This window comes from Cuculus canorus, chromosome 35 (genome assembly GCF_017976375.1).
Source record: "Cuculus canorus isolate bCucCan1 chromosome 35, bCucCan1.pri, whole genome shotgun sequence".
NCBI lineage: Eukaryota > Metazoa > Chordata > Aves > Cuculiformes > Cuculidae > Cuculus > Cuculus canorus.
Genome location: NC_071435.1, coordinates 592,467 through 608,448, shown reverse-complemented (window position 1 = coordinate 608,448; position 15,982 = coordinate 592,467). Strand labels below are relative to the sequence as shown.

The 15,982-nt window shown below is 51.4% G+C and overlaps 1 long non-coding RNA gene across 1 annotated transcript; it reads left to right on the top strand.

Annotated features, from left to right (window-relative positions):
- The first annotated feature begins 9,062 nt into the window (after positions 1-9,062).
- Positions 9,063-15,444, top strand: LOC128849929 (uncharacterized). The gene is made up of 4 exons (XR_008447508.1): positions 9,063-9,170; positions 14,202-14,395; positions 14,761-14,955; positions 15,321-15,444. It is a non-coding gene; the product is annotated as an uncharacterized LOC128849929 (long non-coding RNA).
- The last annotated feature ends 538 nt before the right edge of the window (positions 15,445-15,982 follow it).

Sequence of the window (15,982 nt, the reverse complement as noted above, 5' to 3'; positions counted from 1 at the left end):
CCCTCCAAGACATTGGGTTCCTCTTGGATTCCTTGGTCCTTCCTGAACATCTGAGTCCTTCTGGGACACCGGGAACCCCTCAGATTCCTGAATCCCAACCAAGACATCTGGGTTCCTCTTGGCCAATTGGGTTCCTCTTGGACACCCAAGTTCCTCTTGACCTCCCTGGTTCCTCCTGAACATCTGAGTCCCTCCAGGACACCTGGAACCCCTCAGATGTCTCAATCCCAACCAAGACATTGGGTTCCTCTTGGATTCCTTGGTTCCTCCTGGACACCCAAGTTCCTCCTGGACATCCGAGTCCCTCCAGGACACCTGGAACCCCTCAGATGCCTCAATCCCCTCCAAGACATCTGGGTTCCTCCTGGACACCCAAGTTCCTCTTGGCCTCCCTGGTTCCTCCTGGACATCCGAGTCCCTCCAGGAGACTTGGAACCCCTCAGATGCCTCAATCCCCTCCAAGACATCTGGGTTCCTCTTGGCCAACTGGGTTCCTCCTGGACACCCAAGTTCCTCTTGGCCTCCCTGGTTCCTCCTGAACATCTGAGTCCCTCTGGGACACCCGGAACCCCTCAGATACCTCAATCCTCTCCAAGACATTGGGTTCCTCTTGGATTCCTTGGTCCTTCCTGGACATCTGAGTCCCTCCAGGAGACCTGGAACCCCTCAGATGTCTCAATCCCAACCAAGACATTGGGTTCCTCTTGGCCAATTGGGTTCCTCTTGGACACCCAAGTTCCTCTTGACCTCCCTGGTTCTTCCTGAACATCTGAGTCCCTCCGGGACACCGGGAACCCCTCAGATGTCTCAATCCCCTCCAAGACATTGGGTTCCTCTTGGATTCCTTGGTCCTTCCTGGACAACTGAGTCCCTCCAGGAGACCTGGAACCCCTCAGATGTCTCAATCCCAACCAAGACATCTGGGTTCCTCTTGGCCAACTGGGTTCCTCTTGGACACCCAAGTTCCTCTTGGCCTCCCTGGTTCCTCCTGAACATCTGAGTCCCTCCGGGACACCTGGAACCCCTCAGATGTCTCAATCCACTCCAAGACATTGGGTTCCTCTTGGATTCCTTGGTCCTTCCTGAACATCTGAGTCCCTCCAGGACACCTGGAACCCCTCAGATTCCTGAATCCCAACCAAGACATCTGGGTTCCTCTTGGCCAACTGCGTTCCTCCTGGACACCCAAGTTCCTCTTGGCCTCCCTGGTTCCTCCTGGACATCTGAGTCCCTCTGGGACACCCGGAACCCCTCAGATGTCTCAATCCCAACCAAGACATTGGGTTCCTCTTGGATTCCTTGGTCCTTCCTGAACATCTGAGTCCCTCCAGGAGACCTGGAACCCCTTAGATTCCTGAATCCCAACCAAGACATCTGGGTTCCTCTTGGCCAACTGCGTTCCTCCTGGACACCCAAGTTCCTCTTGGCCTCCCTGGTTCCTCCTGGACATCTGAGTCCCTCCGGGACACCTGGAACCCCTCAGATTCCTCAATCCCAACCAAGACATATAGGTTCCTCTTGGATTCCTTGGTCCTTCCTGGACACCTGAGTCCCTCCAGGAGACCTGGAACCCCTCAGATTCCTCAATCCCAACCAAGACATTCGGGTTCCTCTTGGATTCCTTGGTCCTTCCTGAACATCTGAGTCCCTCTGGGACACCCGGAACCCCTCAGATACCTCAATCCTCTCCAAGACATTGGGTTCCTCTTGGATTCCTTGGTCCTTCCTGGACATCTGAGTCCCTCCAGGAGACCTGGAACCCCTCAGATGTCTCAATCCCAACCAAGACATCCGGGTTCCTCTTGGCCAACTGCGTTCCTCTTGGACACCCAAGTTCCTCTTGGCCTCCCTGGTTCCTCCTGAACATCTGAGTCCCTCTGGGACACCTGGAACCCCTCAGATGTCTCAATCCCAACCAAGACATCTGGGTTCCTCTTGGAATCCTTGGTTCCTCCTGGACACCCAAGTTCCTCCTGGACATCCGAGTCCCTCCAGGACACCTGGAACCCCTCAGATGTCTCAATCCCCTCCAAGACATTGGGTTCCTCTTGGATTCCTTTGTTCCTCCTGGACATCTGAGTCCCTCCAGGACACCTGGAACCCCTCAGATGTCTCAATCCCCTCCAAGACATTGGGTTCCTCTTGGATTCTTTGGTCCTTCCTGAACATCTGAGTCCCTCCAGGACACCTGGAACCCCTCAGATGTCTCAATCCCCTCCAAGACATTGGGTTCCTCTTGGATTCCTTGGTCCTTCCTGAACATCTGAGTCCCTCTGGGACACCCGGAACCCCTCAGATGTCTCAATCCACTCCAAGACATTGGGTTCCTCTTGGATTCCTTGGTCCTTCCTGGACAACTGAGTCCCTCCAGGAGACCTGGAACCCCTCAGATTCCTGAATCCCAACCAAGACATCCGGGTTCCTCTTGGCCAACTGGGTTCCTCCTGGACACCCAAGTTCCTCTTGGCCTCCCTGGTTCCTCCTGAACATCTGAGTCCCTCCGGGACACCTGGAACCCCTCAGATTCCTCAATCCCAACCAAGACATTTGGGTTCCTCTTGGATTCCTTGGTTCCTCCTGAACATCTGAGTCCCTCCAGGACACCTGGAACCCCTCAGATTCCTCAATCCCAACCAAGACATTTGGGTTCCTCTTGGATTCCTTGGTCCTTCCTGAACATCTGAGTCCCTCCGGGACACCGGGAACCCCTCAGATTCCTCAATCCCAACCAAGACATTGGGTTCCTCTTGGATTCCTTGGTCCTTCCTGGACATCTGAGTCCCTCCAGGAGACCTGGAACCCCTCAGATGTCTCAATCCCAACCAAGACATCCGGGTTCCTCTTGGCCAACTGCGTTCCTCTTGGACACCCAAGTTCCTCTTGGCCTCCCTGGTTCCTCCTGAACATCTGAGTCCCTCTGGGACACCTGGAACCCCTCAGATGTCTCAATCCCAACCAAGACATCTGGGTTCCTCTTGGAATCCTTGGTTCCTCCTGGACACCCAAGTTCCTCCTGGACATCCGAGTCCCTCCAGGACACCTGGAACCCCTCAGATGTCTCAATCCCCTCCAAGACATTGGGTTCCTCTTGGATTCCTTTGTTCCTCCTGGACATCTGAGTCCCTCCAGGACACCTGGAACCCCTCAGATGTCTCAATCCCCTCCAAGACATCCATGTTCCTCTTGGATTCCTTGGTTCCTCTTGGATTCCTTGGTTCCTCTTGGATTCCTTGCTTCCTCCTGGCCACCTGGATCCCCCCTGAGATGATCCCTTCTCCCCTTTCCCCCCCCCAAGGATTCCTCTCCTCCCACCTCAGGAGAACGTTCCCACGCGTCGTCTCTCGGCGGCAGAAGCTCCGTCGGGATTCCCGGCGGCGGCAGAGCAGCACCCATGGGTGCTCCCACCAAGGGAGAGATTGCGTCAGGGCTTGGCGCGGTGCCAGCGTCCCCGGAGCTTGGGAACCGGTGGGAATTCTTGGCAACCGGGACAACCGGGAAGCTGAGAAGGATCCGGGGAGGAGGGGTTCGTTTTGGGATGGATCCAGAAAGGTCTCAAACATTCCGAAGGAAAACAAAGGGTTTGGTGGGAACGTGGATTTTAGAGGGGGGACACGACACTCAGGTATCCAGGAGGGACCCCGATATCCAGGAGGGACCCCGATATCCAGGAAGGACCCCGATATCCAGGAGGAACCCAAATGTCCAGGAGGAACCCCGATATCCTGGTGGTAACCAGGATTTTGGGGTGGGATTCGGGCATCCAGGAGGAACCCAGATGTCCAGGGGGGACCCCGATATCCAGGAGGGACCCAAATGTCTTGGGGGGAACCAGGATTTTGGGGTGGGATTCGGGCATCCAGGAGGAACCCCGATATCCAGGAGGAACCCAAATGTCCAGGAGGAACCCAGATATCTTGGTGGGAACCAGGATTTTGGGGGGGACTGAGGCATCCAGGAGGAACCCAGATATCCAGGAGGAACCCCGATATCCAGGAGGGATCCAGATATCCAGGAGGGACCCCGATATCCAGGAGAAACTCAGATATCCAGGAGGGATACAGATATCTTGGTGGAAACCAGGATTTTGGGGGCGTCTCAGGCATCCAGGAGGAACCCAGATATCCAGGAGGGACCCAAATGTCCGGGAGGAATCCAAATATCTTGGTGGGAACCAGGATTTTGGGGTGGGATTCGGGCATCCAGGAGGAACCCAGATATCCAGAAGGGACCCCGATATCCAGGAGGGACCCCGATATCCAGAGGGGATCCAGATATCCAGGAGGAACCCACATATTTTGGTGGGAACCAGGATTTTTGGGTGGGATTCAGGCATCCAGGAAGGAACCAGATGTCCAGGAGGGACCCCGATATCCAGGAGGGACCCAGATATCCAGGAGGGACCCAAATATCCAGGAGGAACCCAGATGTCTTGGTGGGAACCAGGGTTTTGGGGGGTCTCAGGCATCCAGGAGGAACCCAGATATCCAGGAGGAACCCCGATATCCAGAGGGGACCCAGATATCCAGGAGGGATCCAGATGTCCAGGAGGAACCCAGATATCTTGGTGGGAACCAGGATTTTGGGGTGGCATCCAGGAGGAACCCAGATATCCAGGAGAAACTCAGATATCCAGGAGGAACCCAGATGTCCAGGAGGAACCCAGATGTCCAGGAGGAATCCAGATGTCCAGGAGGAATCCAGATGTTTTGAGGGGAACCAGGATTTTGGGGGGACTCGGCCATCCAGGAGGAATCCAGATATCCAGGAGGAACCCAAGTGTCTTGGTGGAAACCAGGATTTTGGGGTGGGACTCGGGCATCCAGGAGGAACCCAGATGTCCAGGAGGGACCCAAATATCTTGGTGGGAACCAGGATTTTGGGGGGTCTCATGCATCCAGGAGGGACCCCGATATCCAGGAGGGACCCCGATATCCAGGAGGAACCCAGATATCCAGGAGGAATCCAAATATCTTGGTGGGAACCAGGATTTTGGGGGGGACTGAGGCATCCAGGAGGGACCCAAATGTCCAGGAGGAACCCCGATATCCTGGTGGTAACCAGGATTTTGGGGTGGGATTCGGGCATCCAGGAGGAACCCAGATATCCAGGAGGAACCCCGATATCCAGAGGGGATCCAGATATCCAGGAGGGACCCAAATATCCAGGAGGAACCCAAATGTCTTGGTGGGAACCAGGATTTTGGGGGGGACTGAGGCATCCAGGAGGAACCCCGATATCCAGGAGGGATCCAAATGTCTTGGGGGGAACCAGGATTTTGGGGTGGGACTCGGGCATCCAGGAGGAACCCAGATATCCAGGAGGAACCCAGATATCCAGGAGGAACCCCGATATCTTGGGGGGAACCAGGATTTTGGGGGGGTCTCATGCATCCAGGAGGGACCCCGATATCCAGGAGGGATCCAGATATCCAGGAGGAACCCAGATATCCAGGAGGAATCCAAATATCTTGGTGGGAACCAGGATTTTGGGGTGGGATTCGGGCATCCAGGAGGGACCCAGATGTCCAGGAGGAATCCAGATGTTTTGAGGGGAACCAGGATTTTGGGGGGACTCGGCCATCCAGGAGGAATCCAGATATCCAGGAGGAACCCAAGTGTCTTGGTGGGAACCAGGATTTTGGGGTGGGACTCGGGCATCCAGGAGGAACCCAGATGTCCAGGGGGGACCCAAATATCTTGGTGGGAACCAGGATTTTGGGGTGGGATTCAGGCATCCAGGAGGGACCCAGATATCCAGGAGGAACCCAGATATCCAGGAGGGACCCCGATATCCAGGAGGGATCCAGATATCCAGAGGGGATCCAGATATCCAGGAGGAACCCAAGTGTCTTGGTGGGAACCAGGATTTTGGGGTGGGACTCGGGCATCCAGGGGGAACCCAGATGTCCAGGGGGGACCCCGATATCCAGGAGGGACCCAAATGTCCAGGAGGAATCCAGATGTCTTGGGGGGAACCAGGATTTTGGGGTGGGATTCAGGCATCCGGGAGGGACTCAGATATCCAGGAGGGACCCCGATATCCAGGAGGGATCCAAATATCCAGGAGGGACCCCAATATCCAGGAGGAACCCCAATATCCAGGAGGGACCCCAATATCCAGGAGGGACCCAGATATCTTGGTGGGAACCAGGATTTTGGGGTGGGACTCGGGCATCCAGGAAGGTTCCAGATGTTCGGAAGGGATCAAAGCATCCAAGAAAGCTCCGGATGTTCTGGGGGGATCCAGGAAGGTCCTCTTCCTTTTAGGATTCCACTCCGGATTAAACCCTTTCCATTTACACTCAGAATGGATCACTCCTCTTCCTTTTAGGATCCACTCCGGATTAAACCCTTTCCATTTACACTCAGAATGGATCACTCCTCTTCCTTTTAGGATCCACTCCGGATTAAACCCTTTCCATTTACACTCAGAATGGATCACTCCTCTTCCTTTTAGGATCCACTCCGGATTAAACCCTTTCCATTTACACTCAGAATGGATCATTCCCTTCCTTTTAGGATTCCACTCCGGATTAAACCCTTTCCATTTACACCCAGAATGGATCATTCCCCTCCTTTTAGGATCCACTCTGGATTAAACCCTTTCCATTTACACCCAGAATGGATCACTCCTCTCCTTTTAGGATCCACTCTGGATTAAACCCTTTCCATTTACACCCAGAATGGATCACTCCTCTCCTTTTAGGATCCACTCTGGATTAAACCCTTTCCATTTACACCCAGAATGGATCATTCCCCTTCCTTTTAGGATCCACTCCGGATTAAACCCTTTCCATTTACACCCAGAATGGATCATTCCCTTTCCTTTTAGGATCCACTCCGGATTAAACCCTTTCCATTTACACCCAGAATGGATCATTCCTCTCCTTTTAGGATCCACTCCGGATTAAACCCTTTCCATTTACACCCAGAATGGATCATTCCTTTCCTTTTAGGATTCCACTCCGGATTAAACCCTTTCCATTTACACCCAGAATGGATCATTCCTTTCCTTTTAGGATCCCATTCCGGATTAAACCCTTTCCATTTACACCCAGAATGGATCATTCCTTTCCTTTTAGGATCCACTCCGGATTAAACCCTTTCCATTTACACCCAGAATGGATCATTCCTCTCCTTTTAGGATCCACTCCGGATTAAACCCTTTCCATTTACACCCAGAATGGATCATTCCTTTCCTTTTAGGATCCACTCCGGATTAAACCCTTTCCATTTACACCCAGAATGGATCATTCCTTTCCTTTTAGGATCCACTCCGGATTAAACCCTTTCCATTTACACCCAGAATGGATCATTCCCTTCCTTTTAGGATCCACTCCGGATTAAACCCTTTCCATTTACACCCAGAATGGATCATTCCCTTCCTTTTAGGATCCACTCCGGATTAAACCCTTTCCATTTACACCCAGAATGGATCATTCCCTTTCCTTTTAGGATCCACTCCGGATTAACCCCTTTCCATTTACACCCAGAATGGATCATTCCCTTTCCTTTTAGGATCCACTCCGGATTAACCCCTTTCCATTTACACCCAGAATGGATCATTCCTTTCCTTTTAGGATCCACTCCGGATTAAACCCTTTCCATTTACACCCAGAATGGATCATTCCTTTCCTTTTAAGATCCACTCCGGATTAAACCCTTTCCATTTACACCCAGAATGGATCACTCCTCTCCTTTTAGGATCCACTCCGGATTAACCCCTTTCCATTTACACCCAGAATGGATCACTCCTCTTCCTTTTAGGATTCACTCCGGATTAAACCCTTTCCATTTACACCCAGAATGGATCACTCCTCTCCTTTTAGGATCCACTCCGGATTAAACCCTTTCCATTTACACCCAGAATGGATCATTCCTTTCCTTTTAGGATCCACTCCGGATTAAACCCTTTCCATTTACACCCAGAATGGATCATTCCCTTCCTTTTAGGATCCACTCCGGATTAAACCCTTTCCATTTACACCCAGAATGGATCATTCCCTTTCCTTTTAGGATCCACTCCGGATTAAACCCTTTCCATTTACACTCAGAATGGATCACTCCTCTTCCTTTTAGGATCCACTCCGGATTAAACCCTTTCCATTTACACCCAGAATGGATCATTCCTCTTCCTTTTAGGATCCACTCCGGATTAAACCCTTTCCATTTACACCCAGAATGGATCATTCCTCTTCCTTTTAGGATCCACTCCGGATTAAACCCTTTCCATTTACACCCAGAATGGATCATTCCCCTCCTTTTAGGATTCCACTCCGGATTAACCCCTTTCCATTTACACCCAGAATGGATCATTCCCTTTCCTTTTAGGATCCACTCCGGATTAAACCCTTTCCATTTACACCCAGAATGGATCATTCCTCTTCCTTTTAGGATCCACTCCGGATTAAACCCTTTCCATTTACACCCAGAATGGATCATTCCTTTCCTTTTAGGATCCACTCCGGATTAAACCCTTTCCATTTACACTCCGATCCGCTCAATCCTTCCCTTTTTCACCCCTTTTCCTCCTGTTTTTTCCCCCCTCCTCCCCCCCATAACCCCATTTTGCTCCCGAACCGCTCCGCATCCTTTTCCGTTGAAACTAAAGACGGACTCCGGGTCGGAAACCTCATCCGTCGTTATTTTCCGAAGGAGCGGCCGATGGCGTAAAAGGGATTAAACCTCTCCCTTCCTCCTCGACATCATTTTTCGGGGCACAATTAAGGGAATAAACCTCATTTTGGGGTATTTCCACCCTTCAAATCCCCCACTTTGAAAATTCGAACTGAAAATTTCAGAATTTCCACGAAAATTCTCCCATTTATGATTTTTTTCCCCTATTTATGCGGTTTTTCTTCCTCCTTTCCGGGGTTTTCCCCTCTTTTCATGGCTTTTCCGCCACCGCCTTTAATTCCTTCGCCTTCGTAAGGGCGATTTCGGCTCCGCTTGCGAAATCCGACGGCTTTGGGCCAAACCCTCTCGGATTTCTGGGAAATGGGGGATGGATCGGTGCCAAAAAAAAAAGGTCATTATTTCATCATTATTTCATCCCCTCCTCCTCTTCTCCAACGGCCGTTGACTTTTCTCCATGGCGATGACCCTTCCATCCATCCGTGGTCACATTCCGGAGGGACAACCTGAGCCTTTCTCCGCTCCCTTCTCCGGAGGGTAAATAAATCAGGGAATGATTTCTTTCCGTCATCCGAGAAAGCCCCGAAGGAGGCGGTTTCGGATCCGGGATGGGGAGAAACCAAACGTCACCGTTGGGAAGAATTCCAAAGGGTGGAGGGGGTGGCGGTGGGGGGGGTTGTTGGGGGGGGGGGGGGAGAAGGACCCACGGGGACGCGATCCGGGTTGGGAATGGGAATGGATTGGGGGGTTGTGGGGTCTCTCATGAGCCCTTCGGGGTGGGCTCCGTATCCCTTCTTTGGCCCATTTTCCATCCCCCCCTTTTTGGCCCATTCCCCATATCCCCCTTTTGGCCCATTTTCCATCCACCCTTTTTGGCCCATTCCCCATATCCCCCTTTTGGCCCATTCTCTGTACCCCCTTTTTGGCCCATTCTCCGCACCCCTTTTTGGCCCATTCCCCATATCCCCCTTTTGGCCCATTCTCTGAATCCATTTTTGGCCCATTCCCCATATCCCCTTTTTGGCCCATTCTCCGCACCCCTTTTTGGCCCATTCTCCATAACCCCTTTTTGGCCCATTTTCCATCCCCCCTTTTGGCCCATTCTCCGTATCCCTTTTTGGCCCTTTCTCCGCATCCCCTTTTTGTCCCATTCTCTGCACCCCTTTTTGGCCCATTCCCCATAACCCCTTTTTTGCCCATTCTCCATAACCCCTTTTTGGCCCATTTTCCGTATCCCCTATTTTTTCCCATTCTCCACACCCCCCTTTTTGGCCCATTTTCCATCCCCCCCTTTTGGCCCATTCCCCATATCCCCCTTTTTGGCCCATTCCCCATATCCCCCTTTTGGCCCATTCTCCACACCCCCTTTTTGGCCCATTCTCTGTACCCCCTTTTTTTCCCATTCTCCGTACCCCCTTTTGGCCCATTCTCCATATCCCCTTTTTGGCCCATTTTCCATCCCCCCCTTTTGGCCCATTCCCTGCACCCCTTTTTGGCCCATTCTCCATATCCCCTTTTGGCCCATTCTCTGCACCCCCTTTTTTGGCCCATTCTCTGCACCCCCTTTTTGGCCCATTCTCCATAACCGCTTTTTGGCCCATTCTCCACACCCCCTTTTTGGCCCATTCTCCATAACCCTTTTTGGCCCATTTTCCATCCCCTCCCCCTTTTGGCCCATTCTCTGCACCCCCTTTTTGGCCCATTCCCCATATCCCCCTTTTGGCCCATTCTCCACACCCCCTTTTTGGCCCATTCTCCGTATCCCCTTTTTTTCCCATTCTCTGTACCCCCTTTTTGACCCATTCTCCGCACCCCCTTTTTGGCCCATTCTCCGCACCCCTTTTTGGCCCATTCTCTGTATCCCCTTTTTGGCCCATTCTCTGCACCCCTTTTTGGCCCATTCTCCATATCCCCCTTTTGGCCCATTCTCCGCACCCCTTTTTGGCCCATTCTCTGTATCCCCTTTTTGGCCCATTCTCTGCACCCCTTTTTGGCCCATTCTCCATATCCCCCTTTTGGCCCATTCTCCGCACCCCTTTTTGGCCCATTCTCCATAACCCCCTTTTGGCCCATTTTCCATCCCCTCCCACTTTTGGCCCATTTTCCATCCCCCCCTTTTTGGTCCATTCTCCATTCACATTTTTGGCCCATTCCCCATAACCTCTTTTTGGCCCATTCTCTGTATCCCCTTTTTGGCCCATTCTCCGTACCCCCTTTTTGGCCCATTCTCTGTATCCCTTTTTGGCCCATTCTCTGTATCCCTTTTTGGCCCATTCTCTGTATCCCTTTTTGGCCCATTCTCTGTATCCCTTTTTGGCCCATTCTCCATATCCCCCTTTTGGCCCATTCTCCGTACCCCCTTTTTGGCCCATTCTACATAACCCCCTTTTGGCCCATTCCCCAAAACCCCCTTTTTGGCCCGTTTTCCATCTCCCCCTTTTGGCCCATTCTCCGTATCCCCATTTTTGGCCCATTCTCCGCACCCCCTTTTTTTTCCATTCTCCATAACCACTTTTGGCCCATTCTCCGTATCCCCTTTTGGCCCATTCACCACAGCCCCTTTTTGGCCCATTCTCCGTATTCCCTTTTTGACCCTTTTTCCATCCCCTCTTTTGGCCCATTCTCAATAACCCCTTTTTGGCCCATTCTCTGTATCCCCCTTTTTGGCCCATTCGGATCCCTTTGGCCCTCCCCATGGATTCCAACATCCCTTTGGATCCCTTTGGCCCTCCCCATGGATCCCAACATCCTTTGGATCCCTTTGGCCCTCCCCATGGATCCCAACATCCTTTGGATCCCTTTGGCCCTCTCCATGGATCCCAACATCCTTTGGATCCCTTTGGCCCTCTCCATGGATCCCAACATCCTTTGGATCCCTTTGGCCCTCCCCATGGATCCCAACATCCTTCGGATCCCTTTGGCCCTCCCCATGGATCCCAACATCCCTCGGATCCCTTTGGCCCTCCCCATGGATCCCAACATCCCTTTGGATCCCTTTGGACCCCTTTGGCCCTCCCCATGGATCCCAACAGCCCTTTGGATCCCTTTGGCCCTCCCCATGGATCCCTTTGGATCCCTTTGGCCCTCCCCATGGATCCCTTTGGACCCCTTTGGCCCTCTCCATGGATCCCAACATCCCTCGGATCCCTTTGGATCCCTTTGGCCCTCCCCATGGATCCCTTTGGATCCCTTTGGATCCCTTTGGCCCTCCCCATGGATCCCTTTGGATCCCTTTGGCCCTCCCCATGGACCCCTTTGGATCCCTTTGGATCCCTTTGGCCCTCCCCATGGATCCCTTTGGATCCCTTTGGATCCCTTTGGCCCTCCCCATGGATCCCTTTGGATCCCTTTGGCCCTCCCCATGGATCCCTTTGGACCCCTTTGGATCCCTTTGGCCCTCCCCATGGATCCCTTTGGATCCCTTTGGATCCCTTTGGATCCCTTTGGCCCTCCCCATGGATCCCTTTGGCCCTCCCCATGGATCCCTTTGGATCCCTTTGGCCCTCCCCATGGACCCCTTTGGATCCCTTTGGCCCTCCCCATGGATCCCTTTGGATCCCTTTGGATCCCTTTGGCCCTCCCCATGGACCCCTTTGGATCCCTTTGGCCCTCCCCATGGATCCCTTTGGATCCCTTTGGATCCCTTTGGCCCTCCCCATGGATCCCTTTGGATCCCTTTGGATCCCTTTGGCCCTCCCCATGGACCCCTTTGGCCCTCCCCATGGATCCCAACGCACGGATCCAATCCCTTTGGAATTGGTCCCAATTGCTTCGATTCGGCTCCGATGGTTCCCATTCGGCTCTCATTGATTTGGGATCGATCCCAATTGCTTCGATTCCCTTCCAATTCCTTCAAAGTCCGTTCCAATTAATTAACTCCTTCAGATTTGGTCCTAATTAATGCCTTTGGGGTCCGTTCTAATTAATTCCTTTGGAGTTCTATCTAATTAATTCCTTCAGATTTGGTCCTAATTAATTCCTTTGGGATTCGTTCTAATTAATTCCTTCGGAGTCCGTTCTAATTAATTCCTTTGGGGTTCGTTCTAATTAATTAATTCCTTCGGAGTCGGTTCTAATTAATTCCTTCAGATTTGGTTCTAATTAATGCCTTCGGGGTTCGTTCTAATTAATTCCTTTGGGATTCGTTCTAATTAATTCCTTCGGAGTCCGTTCTAATTAATTCCTTTGGGGTTGATTCTAATTAATTAATGCCTTTGGGGTCCGTTCTAATTCCTTCGGGACCCATTCTAATTAATTCCTTCGGGGTTCGTTCTAATTAATCCCTTTGGGATTCATTCTAATTAATTCCTTTGGGGTTCATTCTAATTAATTCCTTTTGGGTTTGGTCCTAATTAATTCCTTCAGATTCGGTTCTAATTAATGTCTTCGGGGTCCGTTCTAATTAATTCCTTTTGGGATTCCTTCTAATTAATTCCTTTGGGGTTCATTCTAATTAATTCCTTCAGATTTGGTCCTAATTAATTCCTTCAGGGTCCGTTCTAATTAATTCCTTCGGGGTTCATTCTAATTAATGCCTTCGGGATTCGTTCTAATTAATTCCTTTGGGGTTCATTCTAATTAATTCCTTCAGGGTTGGTTCTAATTAATGCCTTCGGGGTTCATTCTAATTAATTCCTTCGGAGTCCGTTCTAATTAATAATACATTTGGGGTCCGTTCTAATTAATTCCTTCAGATTTGGTCCTAATTAATTGCTTCGGGGTTGGTTCTAATTAATTAATTCCTTCGGGATTCATTCCAATTAATTCCTTCGGGGTTCGTTCTAATTAAATCCCTTTGGGATTCATTCTAATTAATTCCTTCGGGGTTGATTCTAATTAATTAATTCCTTTGGGGTTCATTCTAATTAATTCCTTTGGGGTCCGTTCTAATTAATTCCTTTGGAGTTCATTCTAATTAATTCCTTCAGATTTGGTTCTAATTAATTCCTCCGGGGTTGGTTCCAATTAATTAATTCCTCCGGGGTTGGTTCCAATTAATTAATTCCTTCAGGGTCCGTTCTAATTAATTAATTCCTTCAGATTTGATTCCAATTAATTAATTCCTTCGGGGTCCATTCTAATTAATTAATTCCTTCAGATTTGGTTCCAATTAATTAATTCCTTCGGGGTCCGTTCTAATTAATTAATTCCTTCGTGATCGGTTCCAATTAATTCCTTCAGATTTGGTTCTAATTCCTTCAGAGTTCATTCCAATTCATTCCTTTGGGATTGATTCTAATTAATTAATTCCTTCAGAGTTCATTCCAATTCATTCCTTTGGGATTGATTCTAATTAATTAATTCCTTCGGGGTCGGTTCTAATTAATTAATCAATTAAGGAATCAATTAATGCCTTCGGGGTGGGTTCCACTCCCTTGGGGTCATCCCCACCCTCATCACGAGGAACGTTTCCTCCTCTCCACCTCCTCTCTCCCAGCTGGAAACCATTCCCTCTCCTCCAATCCCTGACCGAGAGCTCCTCTAAGTTCTGGAAGGCTGTGGTGGGACCTCTTTGGAACCTTCTCCTCCCTCCACAGCCTCAGCTCTCTCCGCTCTCTCCTCCTCCAGGAGGTCCTTCAGCCCTTGGATCACCTCTGGGCTCCTTCCAACACCTCCACATCCTTCCTACGCTTGAGGACTCCGGAGACGGACCCAGAAGCTCCTGGTGGGACCTCACCAGGGAGGAGAAGACGCGTCGGATGGGGTCATTTCTCCACGTGGAGACCTTTGGATGAGTTCTTTGACCATGAGGAACGCTTTGGGTGAGGGATCTCCTCATGGGAGACCCTTTGGGTGGTTTCTCTGTAGGGTGGACGCTCCGGGTGGGTCGTTTGGCCACGATGGAATGTGTTGGGTGGGTGGTGCGACCACTGAAGGTGTCCCCAAGTGGGTCCTTTGACCACGGAAGGTGTGTTGGATGAGATGTTTCTCCATGGAAGACCCTTCAGGTCATTTGCCCATAGGGTAAATGCTCCTCTCCACCTCCTCTCTCCCAGCTGGAAACCATTCCCTCTCCTCCAATCCCTGACCGAGAGCTCCTCTAAGTTCTGGAAGGCTGTGGTGGGACCTCTTTGGAACCTTCTCCTCCCTCCACAGCCTCAGCTCTCTCCGCTCTCTCCTCCTCCAGGAGGTCCTTCAGCCCTTGGATCACCTCTGGGCTCCTTCCAACACCTCCACATCCTTCCTACGCTTGAGGACTCTGGAAGACGGACCCAGAAGCTCCTGGTGGGACCTCACCAGGGAGGAGAAGATGCGTCGGATGGGGTCATTTCTCCACGTGGAGACCTTTGGATGAGTTCTTTGACCACGAGGAACGCTTTGGGTGAGGGATCTCCTCATGGGAGACCCTTTGGGTGGGTTCTCCGTAGGGTGGACGCTCCGGGTGGGTCGTTTGGCCACGATGGAATGTGTTGGGTGGGTGGTGCGACCACTAAAGGTGTCCCCAAGTGGATCATTTGACCACGGAAGGTGTGTTGGATGAGATGTTTCTCCATGGAAGACACTTGAGGTCATTTGCCCATTGGGTAAATGCTCCTCTCCATCTCCTCTCTCCCAGCTGGAAACCATTCCCTCTCCTCCAATCCCTGACCGAGAGCTCCTCTAAGTTCTGGAAGGCTGTGGTGGGACCTCTTTGGAACCTTCTCCTCCCTCCACAGCCTCAGCTCTCTCCTCTCTCTCCTCCTCCAGGAGGTCCTTCAGCCCTTGGGTCACCTCTGGGCTCCTTCCAACACCTCCACATCCTTCCTACGCTTGAGGACTCCGGAGATGGATCCAGAAGCTCCTGGTGGGACCTCACCAGGGAGGAGAAGACATGTCGGATGGGGTCATTTCTCCACGTGGAGACCATTGGATGAGTTCTTTGACCACGAGGAACGCTTTGGATGAGGGATCTCCTCATGGAAGACCCTTTGGGTGGTTTCTCCGTAGGGTGGACACTTGGGATGGGTCATTTGGCCACGATGGAATGTGTTGGGTGGGTGGTGCGACCACTGAAGGTGTCCCCAAGTGGGTCCTTTGACCACGGAAGGTGTGTTGGATGAGATGTTTCTCCATGGAAGACCCTTTGGGTGGTTTATCCGTTGGGTGGACGCTCTTTGTGGGTCATTTGACCACAGAAGATACCTCGGGTGAGATGTTTCTCTATAGAAGACACCTTGGACCTCTCCAATCATAGATATCTTGGAGTGTCTGACCACAAGGTGACATCTCAGGTGGCTTTTTTTGACCCATGAGGGACATCGTGGACCTTTCAAGTTACACCTCTTGGAGTGCTCGACCCAAAGAGATATCTTGGAGGGGTTTTTATGGCTGTAGAAGACCACGTTGGGGCACTCAACGATGGAAGATAC